The sequence below is a fragment of the Crinia signifera genome, chromosome 6 (assembly GCF_055691185.1).
Source record: "Crinia signifera chromosome 6, ASM5569118v1, whole genome shotgun sequence".
NCBI lineage: Eukaryota > Metazoa > Chordata > Amphibia > Anura > Myobatrachidae > Crinia > Crinia signifera.
In genome coordinates, this window is record NC_139222.1 from 49,707,493 (window position 1) to 49,720,440 (window position 12,948).

The window sequence follows — 12,948 nt, forward strand, 5'->3', positions numbered from 1 at the left end:
ACTGTCCCATCTCTCTGCTCCCATGCCCCTCCAAGCTGCTTGGGAGACTTTCCTACACTCACCTCACACACTTTCGTAACTCACACAATTTATTGGACCCACTTCAGTCAGGCTTTCGTTCCCAACACTAAAGAGACAGCACTGAGTAAAGTAGTGAATGATCTGGCCACTGCTTAGTCTAAAGGCCATTACTCATTTCTAATTCTTCTTGATCTCCCTGCTGCTTTTGACACCGTTGACCATACCAGTAGCAGAACTTGTGGGTGGTGAGCCCAGGTGTAAAAATATAATTTGGGCCCCCCTCCTCCACCCCAATCTTTGTTCATGATAAGCCACAAAGCTGTGGGCGGCAGGGGAAGTCAGAGGGAGACAGGGAAAGGCAGGGGTAGGCAGAGTGTAACAGTGGGCTCATCAGGGGCCCTAGTGAACTGCACCTGATAAACTAATGGTAATTCCACCCTTGGATGATACCCTTCTCATACAAACGCTACAATCCCTAGATCTTCAAGACGCTGCTGTTTCTTGGTTCTCACCCTACCTATCAGTGTTTGTTTCTCTGATTCCACTTCTTTTTCTCTACCACTATCAGGTGTAGGATCTCAGGGCTCAGTCTTAGGTCCTCTGCTTTTCTCAATCTTTACCACGTCTCTTGGCTTGGGTGATGACTGTATCATTGTGTGTGTCAGGTTCCTGTAAGGTGTCAGGATGTCACTGTCTATCTCTCACTGGAGGAGAGGGAGTATATAGAGAGACACAGGGCTCGGTACAAGGACGTGATGATGGAGAATCAGCAACCACTCGCATCACTGGGTAAGACCAGACTTTTATGTATTGTAAAGGAGGGAAAAGTAGTTATAGCCATATATTTCTATGCATCACTTCATTATTTACACATAAACAATGTATTCAGTCACTGTGTTTCCTACAGATGGACTCCGTAACAGGGATACACAAGAGAGATGTCCCCGTCCTCGTTATCTACAGGGTAATACAGACGAGAATCACAGGACCCCAGCGGAGGATTAGGTAGAGGCGATTTAGGGTCCCACCGAATACCAGTGACTTTTCAGTATTTCCTCTGTACAGAAACTGTGTGTGTCTTGTATACTGAAATTGATTTTTTAGGGAGAAGGACTGGTTGATATTAAGACAGAAGATATGGCGGGAGGAGAGACATATGTAATAGGCGATCAGCAGTGTAAGGAGGAGGAAATCCCTACAGATATCAGCACAGGTGAGAAATGAACAAGAGTAACCTGCTCTCCTTGTTCTGTTATTACAGCAGCAGCTTATTCTACACCCTCCTCTGCCAGTACAGAGGGAATGTCTGCTCATTTGGGGAGTACAGAGCCACCAGTCCCCTATTATACACCTGGCCTAATCCTTACATCATGTTGCGGTGTGCTACCAGCTCAGAGATCTGACCAATCGCCAACCCTCACACTCAGAAATGACCTTGGTCTTGTCTAATAATGTTTCATAGGACTTGGAGGATTAATTTTTGCTTACTTCCTACAAGCAAAACCTGAACATTACAGATTGCCAATGATCTTAAAGTAGAAGTTTCTGCACTCAGAACCTGGTACACATAAGGTGACTCTTGGAGTTAAGATGACACTGGGGAATGACATCTCCTATTGTCACAATGCAGTAGAGCTATATACTGTAGGATTTCCATCCACACTGGTATTCGTGTATACCCACTGTCTAGGTATTTGCTTATGTATCTGTACACACTCACCCCTTATTCACATAATAACAAATGTGTGTCCTACAGATGGAGCCAGTAACAGAGCTACCCCAGAGAGATGTCCCCGTCCTCGTTATTCCCAGTACTGTACAGAGGAGAATCACAGGAGCCCACAGGAGGATCAGGTACCAAAGTGACTTATCACTGTATGGTCTGCTGATGTATGTGTGTCTCATACGCTGATATTCTACTGTTCCATCTCCAGTAATAACATCACACTTTGTACAAGTGTCATTGTATTGTTGTTTGGGGACACAGGGTGACGGTCTGACTGATATAAAGGTAGAAGATCCAGAGGAAGATGAGACGTATGTGACTGAGAATACACTCAGAATACAGTTTAAACTTCACAAAACCTCATAGGAGAGCCCAGGAGACAAGCCAACGTCACAGTATCTTTTTTCCTTTTCCACCAAGTAATGTATATCTTCCAAACTGCAAGAAAACAGGTTGCCTCCAAAAACTACCAAAGTAAAAGATAATTTGGATGTTACCACCGGGGAGCCATTATGCCATCCACTGCTACTGTATGAGGATCCCTGGTTCATGCACCTTACAGCTAAACCTTGTGTAACCGAAAAGCTATCAGGTCTACTGCTGGTACATCCCATTGCTCACCAGCCTGGCAGTGCAGAAGTGCCAAAGGTGTCAGCGGTAGTGCAAGGGGTGGGTGGTGCTTTCCTGCTGCAGGAGAGAGAGGTCGGCACCGGTACTCGTAGCCTCTCTCCTGTAGTAGCCGGCAGCAGGATGCAAAGCGGGGAGCGCGCCCTTCCTGCCCGCCATATCCCTGCTCTGCAGACTAGGTGTGTGGGCAATACACCGCTGGCACACACGTAGTTACAGCCTTGTACAGCCCTTATGCTTCCTCCACTTAGTCCCGTATACCTGCTCCATTCCCCATCTTTGTTGTCCTGCTCTCTCCTCTCGCCATTCTGTGTTGCTGTGTCCTGCAGCTCTCCTTCGCTCTCAACACTTATATACGTAGAAGCCTACAATAGCAGCTTGTGTCTGACTTGTTTTTACCATCCATGTGGACTATGATCAGATTGATGCCCGAGGCAAGATGTTGGCTGGTGCCCCTTATCACAACTGACCATTCCGACCAACACCCAGCATCCCTCCCAGCACAGCAAAAACTAGCAACACCCATCACCCCTCATCCATAGCAATCGTCTTACACAGAGCCGTAACTAAACAATTTGGGGATCTGTTCCAGAGACAGACAGGCGTGTGCCCAGACATTAGTATTAAATTAGGTTGTAAGGTAGTGCAACCTTATTCACATTACATCGCATGATAGTGTCACTTATTCATGTTATGTCACTCAACTTGAACTTTCTAATAGTATATAAATAGGCTGTGATAGAAGTATACAATGTGTTTCCTACATTTATTCCAACAGATGGACGCACAAGCAAGAATTCATCTGAGGGATATCTAGTTTTACCTTCATATTTTAATATACAGGATAACGTCGCACAAGAAAACCTCATTACCCTGAATTTACATCCAGTGTGTCACAGTGTGGATGTATCCTCGGAGCATCAGCTGTGTTTTCCTGATCATCCTGCTATTGGTCCACAGAGAACAGCTCACAAAGGCGATAAAATGTTCCCTTGCTCTGTGTGTGGAAAATATTTCACAAGGACGTCACTGCCTAGACACCTTAGAACTCACACGGGTGAGAGACCATATCCATGTTCCGAATGTGGGAAATGTTTTACACAGAAATCACATCTCATCATACATGAGAGAACTTACACAGGTGAGAAGCCATATCCATGCTCTGAGTGTGGGAAATGTTTTAGACACAAATCTGTTCTTTTTAAACATCAGTGAACTCACACAGGTGAGAAGCCGTTTATGTGTCCCCAGTGTGGGAAATGTTTTACACAGAAATCAAGTCTTGTTAAACATCAGAGACATCACACAGGTGGAAAAACATTTCCATGTTCTGAGTGTGGGAAACGGTTTACAGAAATCTCAAGTCTACTTAAACATCAGAATATTTGCACAGGTGAGAAACCCTATTCGTGTTCCGAGTGTGGGAAATGTTTTATACAAAAATCGCATCTTGTTAGACATCAGAGATGTCACACAAGTGAGAAACCGTTTGCGTGTTCTGAGTGTGGGAAATGCTTCACGTGCAAATATCATCTTGATAGACATCAGAAAAGTCACAACAGGTGATAAGTCGCTTTAGTGTTCTGAGTGTGGGGAATGGTTTACAGATAAATCTGATGTCGTTAAATGTCAGCGATGTCACTTTGTGAATAATTAGATTTTTTTTAAATCAAGTTTTGTTACACATCATAAGTTACAGGGAGTTCAGAAAGTCCCTCCGTAGTGACTGTGTGCTGAGCCAGTCTCCCCACTGAGGATGTGTGCCAAGTTGTCCAACAGCATCATTGGTTTTACAACTTTATTTACTGGAAATAAAACCCAATTCCTTACATACTTATGTACATAAAGCAGGGATGGGGAGCCTTCGTCCCTCCTGCTGTTGTTGCACAACCCAGCATACCCTGCGACACTTCACAAGCAGTCGGGCTCATTCTGGCAAGAACGGCTTCGAAGTGATGAGCTCCCTGCCGCAGCTCGCCTCTTCCCAGCCGCAGCTTGAGGCCACGCCCCCTTTTCGCCCTGCTGCAGGCAGGACATTGAATCCTGCCTGCTTGTTCTCGGTCGAGCAGACCAAGAAAGAGACAGGATCACAGCTGTCGGGCAAGCTCGACAGCCGTGACCCCTGATTGAAAACCCCCTAAAACTGTTCAACAACAGCAGGAGGGCCAAAGGTTTCCCATCCCTGACCTAAAGGATGAGATTTAATAAGATGAGAGATTCAGAAAGTGAGAGATTTTGTAAGAAATCTCCAGTTTTTTTTAAAGGGGCAATCATTTCCAAATCAAACTAGTTTTGCAGTGTAAATGATGCTGCTTTAAGAAAACTGGAGATTTTTTACAAAATCTCTCACTTTCTGAATCTCTCATCTTATTAAATCTCACCCATTGGCCTTAATTCAGATCTGATCGCAGTACAAATTTGTTTGGAAAATGGGCAAAACCATGTGCACTGCAGGTGGGGCAGATGTAACATGTGCAGAGAGAGTTAGATTTGCGTGAGTTATTTTGTTTCTGTGCAGGGTAAATACTGGCTGCATTATTTTTACACTGCAATTTAGATTTTACTTTTCAACACACCCCACCCAAATTTAACTCTCTCTGCACATGTTACATCTGCCCCACCTGCAGTGCACATGGTTTTGCCCATTTTCCAAACAAATTTGTACTGCGATCAGATCTGAATAAGGGCCATTGTGTTGTCCCGGTCTGACCTCCCCAAGCTGCAGAGGAGACCTGCAGCCAGAGACAGCACTCACAGCTGAGGGACTTTATTAACCCCTTCCCGACATTTGACGTACATTTACGTCATGGCCGGGAAGTACTTCCCGACACATGGCATAAATGTACGTCATGCCATTTAACTGTCACCGCGTCTATAGACGCGGTGACAGTTTAAACATGTCTGCTGTCCCTGACAGCAGACATGTCCCTGCATGCCCAGGGGGGGCTGCGATGCCGCCCCCCCCGTCGGCGATCGCTGTGATTGGCTGTTCAAATGTGAACAGCCAATTACAGCGTTTTCTGTGTACCGGCGAATAACGTTCGCCGGTGACACAGGGATCGGTGGTGATTGGTGCTGTAAAGTACAGCACCAATCACCACGGGGTGTAAGGGTGACACTAGTGTCACCCCACCTCACCCCACCCGCCCTCAAAGGCCGTGATTGGTTCATCGGACCGACGAACCAATCACAGCCATGGAGGGTGATTTAAACTAATGGTGACTGCACTGCAGACGCCATTCCAGTCTGGAATTGCGTGCAGTGCGGTCACCGTGCCTATCTGCAGTGATATACTGACCGTATCCTTGCAAATACTTACCTGATCACTGCTTGTAGCGTGCTGGATGCTTCCTGGATCCTGTTACTTCTTGTGACTTCCTGTGTTGTGCTGCTGCAGTGTGATAGCGTTATAGATAGAGAGAGATAGAGAGAGATAGAGAGAGATAGAGAGAGATAGTGACAGAGAGTGCTATATTTTGTGCTGCTGCAGTGTGATAGAGTTATAGATAGAGAGATAGAGAGAGATAGAGAGAGATAGAGAGATAGTGACAGATTGTGCTATATATTTTTATATATATATACAGCTGTACTGCGTGTGCAACTGACTGCTGCCCCCCCCTTTTGTGCTGATCAGTATAAATTAACTGATCAGCAACTTTTTGGGGGCGCAGGTTTTTTTTTTTTTATATATATATATATACCTGTCAGTGCTGCTGCTGCAGTGTCATAGAGTGATAGATAGTGAGAGATAGAGAGATAGTGACAGAGAGTGATAGAGAGTGCTATATTTTGTGTCTGCTGCCCCCCTTTTGTGCACCCCCAGCAACTTTTTGGGGGTGCAGGGGTTATTTTTTATATATATAACTGTCAGTGCTGCTGCTGCAGTGTCATAGAGTGATAGATAGTGAGAGATAGAGAGATAGAGAGAGATAGTGACAGAGAGTGATAGAGAGTGCTATATTTTGTGTCTGCTGCCCCCCCCTTTTGTGCTGATCACTATATCTGAGGTGATCAGCAACTTTTTGGGGGTGCAGAGGTTTTTTTTTTTTATATATACCTGTCAGTTGCTGCCAGTTGCACTGTCAGTTGCACCAAAGGTTGTGCACCTGCTGCCCCTCACTGGTAATCAGTGTCGCATCAGTGATCACCTTTTTTTTTTTTTGAGGGTGCTGTGGGGTCTTTTTTTAATTTTTTTTTTACACACACTGTGATTTTGTGGGTGTCCTGTGGCCACTGTGCGCTGATCAGTGACATACATCACTGATCAGCTTTTTCGGCACAGGGTTGATCTATTTTTTATTTTTTTTTGATCAAATTCCTGTTGCCTTTGAGCGCTGGTCAGTGACGGACGTTACTGACCAACATCTGTGCTAAATTTTTGGCGCAGGACCTTTTTTTTTTTTTTTTTTCTGCACTACATACACACTACACACTACATACTACATTGACATAAAGTTTGTACCCCCCCTACACTATACACGTGTTGAAACATTTTACTACCAGAAACACAAAAATAAAAATGGCATCCCAAATGGCATCCCAAATGTCATCCCAGTCATCCAGAAGAATGTATTCAGCGGAGGAGGCATATGCCATGCTTGCCTCTGACTCTGACACAGCCAGTGAGGCAAGCGGGGAATTTGAAGGATTCATCTTAAGCTCCTCTTCCTCCTCTAGTGATGAGGGACCCCCTCAAAGACGCCCCCGTAGAGCAGCTGAGACACCCCCCCCAATAATTGATCTCGTATGGACCCCACCACCAGACAATTTTGAGCCCCAGGTTCCTGAGTTTTTGGCCATGCCAGGAATCCAATTTGATTCCACAGGTCTCAGAGAAATTGACTTTTTCAAATTATTTTTCTCTGATGATTTTATAAATTTAATGGTGGACCAAACTAATTTATATGCCCAGCAGTTTATTACTCAAAACCCCACGTCATCATTTGCTAGGTGGACCCCTGTAGATGCAGTAGAGATGATGACGTTTTGGGGTCTGGTGTTTCATATGGGCATAGTAAAAAAGCCAGAAATTAGGCAATATTGGAGTACAGATGTTCTGTACAGCACCCCACTTTACCGTATGGCCATGACCCGGACTCGTTTTGAGTTAATCCTTAAATTTTTGCATTACAACGATAATGCACAGTGCCCACCCAGAGATGATCCCACCTTTGACCGGCTATTCAAAGTCAGGCCGGTCATTGATCATTTCAGTGCCAAATTTGCAGAGATGTACATCCCAGATAAATTCATTTGCATAGACGAGTCCCTTATACATTTTAAAGGAAGGGTTAAATTCCGCCAGTACCTTCCCAGTAAGAGGGCAAGGTATGGCATAAAAATGTATAAGCTGTGTGAAAGCACCTCAGGGTACACCCACATGTTTAGGGTATATGAAGGGAAGGATTCAAGAATTGAACCGCCAGAATGCCCCCCCTCCCTCGTAGGTGTTAGTGGAAAAATTGTCTGGGATTTAGTGCACCCCTTCCTGGATAAAGGTTATCACCTCTATCTGGATAACTTTTACACTAGCATCCCCCTGTTTAAGGCCCTTGGTTCAAGAGGTACAGCAGCTTGCGGTACTGTGCGCAAGAACCAAAGAGGCCTCCCAAAAACGCACTTTGCCCAAGTAATGAGAAGGGGTGAAAGCAGGGGAATATGCACCGAAAATATGTTGTTGGTCAAATATAAGGACAAGAGGGATGTCCTTATACTGACAACAATTCACGGAGACAGTACCACCTCCGTCCCTGTACGAGGTACCAGTACCCACACCTCAAAACCTAATTGTATCCTGGATTACAATAGGTACATGGGCGGAGTGGATCTTTCAGATCAGGTACTGAAGCCGTACAGTGCCCTGCGGAAAACAAAAATCTGGTACAAGAAGCTGGCCGTGTATATCATCCAGATGGCACTGTATAACGCTTACGTGCTATTCCGTTCTACCAGCCAGAGGGGGACATTTATGCACTTTCAAGAGGAAGTCATAAAGGGCCTAATATTTGGGAACCAGCAGGCAGAGGGCCCCAGTACTTCTAGTACTGGCCCCCGTATTGTACCAGGGCAGCATTTTCCTGATGAAATCCCCTCCAATGGAAAAAAGGGCAGGACACAAAAAAGGTGCAAAATTTGCTATAAAAAGGGAATAAGAAAGCAAACTATTTTCCAGTGTGACACTTGCCCCGACAAACCCGGCCTATGTATAAAGGTGTGTTTTAAAATATACCACACATCTATGGATTATTAGGTTCATAATTTCACCGTGCTTCGGGGGTCTTGCTAATGCCACATAGCACCCACCATTCTTTCCACCAGAATCTGAGCCGCAAAATCCAAAAATCACTCCTTCCCTTCTGAGTCCTGCCATGCACCCAACTGGTATTTTTTGGTCACATGTGAGGCATTGCCATACTCGGGAGAAATTGGGGCACAGATTTTGGGGTGCTTTTTCTCCTTCATACCTTCTGAAAATGAAAAATTATGAGCCAGAACTGCATTTTTGTGTAAAAAAATGTAATTTTTCATTTTCACTGCCCAGTTGTATCAAAATTGGTGAAACCCCTGGGGGTTTGAAATGTACACTATACCCCTAGATGAATTCCCTGAGGTGTGTAGTTTGCAAAATGGGGTCACTTGTGGGGGGGTTCCACTGTATTGGTGCTTTGGGGGTCTTGCTAATGCGACATAGCACCCACCAACATTCCACCAGAATCTGTGCTGCAAAATCCAAATATCACTCCTTTCCTTCTGAGTCCTGCCACTTTTTGGTCACACATGAGGCATTGCCGTACTCGGGAGAAATTGGGGCACAGATTTTGGGGTGCTTTGTCTCCTTCATTCCTTGTGAAAATGAAAATTTTTGAGCCAGAACTGCATTTTTGTGTAAAAAAATGTAATTTTTCATTTTAACTGCCCAGTTGTACCACAATTGGTGAAACCCCTGGGGGTTTGAAATGTACACTATACACCTAGATGAATTCCCTGAGGGGTGTAGTTTGCAAAATGGGGTCACTTGTGGGGGGGTTCCACTGTATTGGTGCTTGGGGGGTCTTGCTAATGCGACATAGCACCCACCAACATTCCACCAGAATCTGAGCTGCAAAATCCAAAAATGACTCCTTCCCTTCTGAGTCCTGCCATGCACCCAAATGGTATTTTTTGGTCACATGTGAGGCATTGCCGTACTCGGGAGAAATTGGGGCACAGATTTTGGGGTGCTTTGTCTCCTTCATTCCTTGTGAAAATGAAAAATTTTGAGCCAGAACTGCATTTTTGTGTAAAAAATGTAATTTTTCATTTGCACAGCCCAGTTGTATCAAAATTGGTGAAACCCCTGGGGGTATGAAATGTACACTATACCCCTAGATGAATTCCCTGAGGGGTGTAGTTTGCAAAATGGGGTCACTTGTGGGGGGGTTCCACTGTATTGGTGCTTGGGGGGTCTTGCTAATGCGACATAGCACCCACCAACATTCCACCAGAATCTGAGCTGCAAAATCCAAAAATCACTCCTTCCCTTCTGAGTCCTGCCATGCACCCAAATGGTATTTTTTGGTCACATGTGAGGCATTGCCGTACTCGGGAGAAATTGGGGCACAGATTTTGGGGTGCTTTGTCTCCTTCATTCCTTGTGAAAATGAAAAATTTTGAGCCAGAACTGCATTTTTGTGTAAAAAATTTAATTTTTCATTTTCACTGCCCAGTTGTACCACAATTGGTGAAACCCCTGGGGGTTTGAAATGTACACTATACCCCTAGATGAATTCCCTGAGGGGTGTAGTTTGCAAAATGGGGTCACTTGTGGGGGGGTTCCTAAATTTTAGCATCTTATGGTGCCTAGAAACCTACATGGTGCCTAAAAAATAATCTCATAAAAAGGAGGCTCCAAAATCAAGTAGGTGCTCCTTCTATTATGAAGCCTGTGGTTTGGTCAACGTGCACACTAGGGCCACATATAGGATATTTATGAAAACAAAAGAATTGGGGGAATCAATTTTTAGTCACATTTCTCTAGTAAAATCTACTGTGTTCCTTAGAAAAATGTATTAAAATTGCAAATCTGCAAAAAGAAATAAATTTTGAAATTTCACCTACACTTTGTTTTAATTCCTGTGAAACACCTAAAGGGTTAACAAACTTCCAAAATGCTGTTTTGAATACTGTGAGGGGTGCATTTTTGAAATGGCATCATTTATGGGGGTGTCTCACATACAAGTCCCTCAAAGTCACATCAGAACTGAACTGGTCCCTAAAAAAATCAGTGTTTGAAATTTTCTTGAAAATTTGAGAATTTGCTATTCATATTGTAAGCCTCCTAGTGTCCAAAAAAATTAAAAGGAAGTTGAAATAATGATGGAAACATAAAGTAGACATATGGTCTATGTTAGTTATTAACTATTTTGAGTGGTATGATTATTTGTCTCACAAGCAGAAAATTTAACATTTTGCAAATTGCTAAATTTTCAATTTTTTTACGACATTTTGGTATTTTTCACAAAAAAACACAGACTGTATCGACCCAAATTTACCACTAATTTGAAGTACAATGTGTCACGAGAAAACAGTCTCAAAATCACTGGGATAAGTAAAAGCAAAAAAAAGTTATCCCCACTTAAGTGATACATGTCAGATTTGAAAAAAAGGGCTCTGTCAGGAAGGCAAAAACATGCTGTGTCAGGAAGGGGTTAACTCCCTGTACATAAACTAGCCATGAGCTGCAGCAGTTATGTACATATTGCACATCGCGCATGTATTCATAATATAAATTGATATTATATTCTACACGTTTGTCAACATCACTCATTAATAGGGGTCAATCTCACAATATACTTGCATGTCATATAGATGTGACCTCGTACAGCCAGCATCTATACGGCGTGAGACACTTGTTTGGTTACTAAGATGGGAGTTTTAGTAAACATGGGAATTTGCCAATAGCAACCAGTAAGATTAAGTATTTATTTAGGACCTTCTAGAAGATAAAAGATTCTGATTGGTTGCCCATAGCAACATACCATCTCCAATGGAACTCCCATTTTATTAAATGCATTTATCACCTTATCCACATTGCAGAGGAAGAACACTGTGGCCAGTATTCAATGCTCCCGATTCACTGTTTATTTGGTGGGGATTTGGGGTGCGGGCGCCGCTCATGGACGGGGACGCTACAGTGGAGGGGGTGGACAGCGTTCTGCCGCCGACCTGTTCGGGGGGGGTTGGGGAGTTGCGGTCGTATCCCAACATGGGAATGGGGGTGTCTGCAGCCGTATATCCTGCATGTTCCAGGGGAGGGGGGTTTGCGGCACCGCTCACCTGCACAGGGGAAGGGGGGTGCGGCAGCAACACCGCTCACCCGCCGCTGACCTGCTCCAGGGGTGGGAGGGAGGGTAGGGAGTTTCCGGCGCCGCTCACCAGGCTCCACAGATGGGGGGGCGGCAGTGGCTGCTCCCAGGTGCTGCCTCCAACTGGCCGGCGCCCCAGGCAAATGCCTAAAGCTGCCTAGTGGTGGCGCCAGCCCTGGCCGCAGGGGTTCAATTTCGCCATCAGGGGCAGCGAGCCCCTGTGGCTTTGAATAGGGTGACAGGGAGGGTTGGCAGAGAATGCTGCAGCCCTATGGAACCCTGCGAATGTGGACATGGATAAAAAACTCATTGAATACTCCTGCATGACCTAGACACACCGGACTGCGACATTAAGCGCGCACACAATTGACTTTACATCCAAGGTTCGCAGATTAAGTACAGCCAAACTAGGGTGCGAAAAAGGTGCAACTGTTCACATTGGCGCCCAGACTCGCTTACACCCAGATGTACAAATGCCGCACATCAGACTGATCAGTGGAATCTAGCAATGTGGTTTTGTTGCTCCCAGTTAGGAATGGATCATTAGGTCGACATGCAGAAAGGTTGACACGGGTGTAGGTCGACATGGAGGTTTTTTTTAACCCAAATGTTGACAGTCGACATGGACACTGAAATGTAGCACCGCGTCCCCTCACGTGGCTCACTGCGCTTCGGGCACGGTGCCTCACTACACTCGGCACTATTCTATTCTGTCACCGCCCCCTAGTGGATGGTAGGGCATGAAATACCGCCTGTCGCAACATGTAAAATAAAACAGTGAAAACCCCATGTCGACAGAATGCTTGTGTTAGCCTTTCTGCATGTCGACCCAATGACCGTGTCCCTCCCAGGTTTATTTCTGCGAATAACATGTCTGGGACATGGCGCACAGAGAGGGGCTGTTTGTAACATGTGGGGCAGATGTAACATGCGCAGGGAGAGTTACATTTGGGTGGGGGGTGTACTTGAAACTGATATCTATATTGCAGTGTAAAAATAAAGCAGCCAGTATTTACCCTGCACAGAAACAAAATAACTCACCCAAATGTAACTCTCTGCACATGTTACGTCTGCCCCACCTGCAGTGCACATGGTTTTGTCCATTTGAGAAGGAATTTGTCTTTGCGAGTGAACCAGAATAATGGCCGCTGTACGTTACATTTGCCCCACCTGCAGTGCACATGCTTTGTGAGTGAACCAGAATCAGGACCATAATGTGTTGTCTGGGAT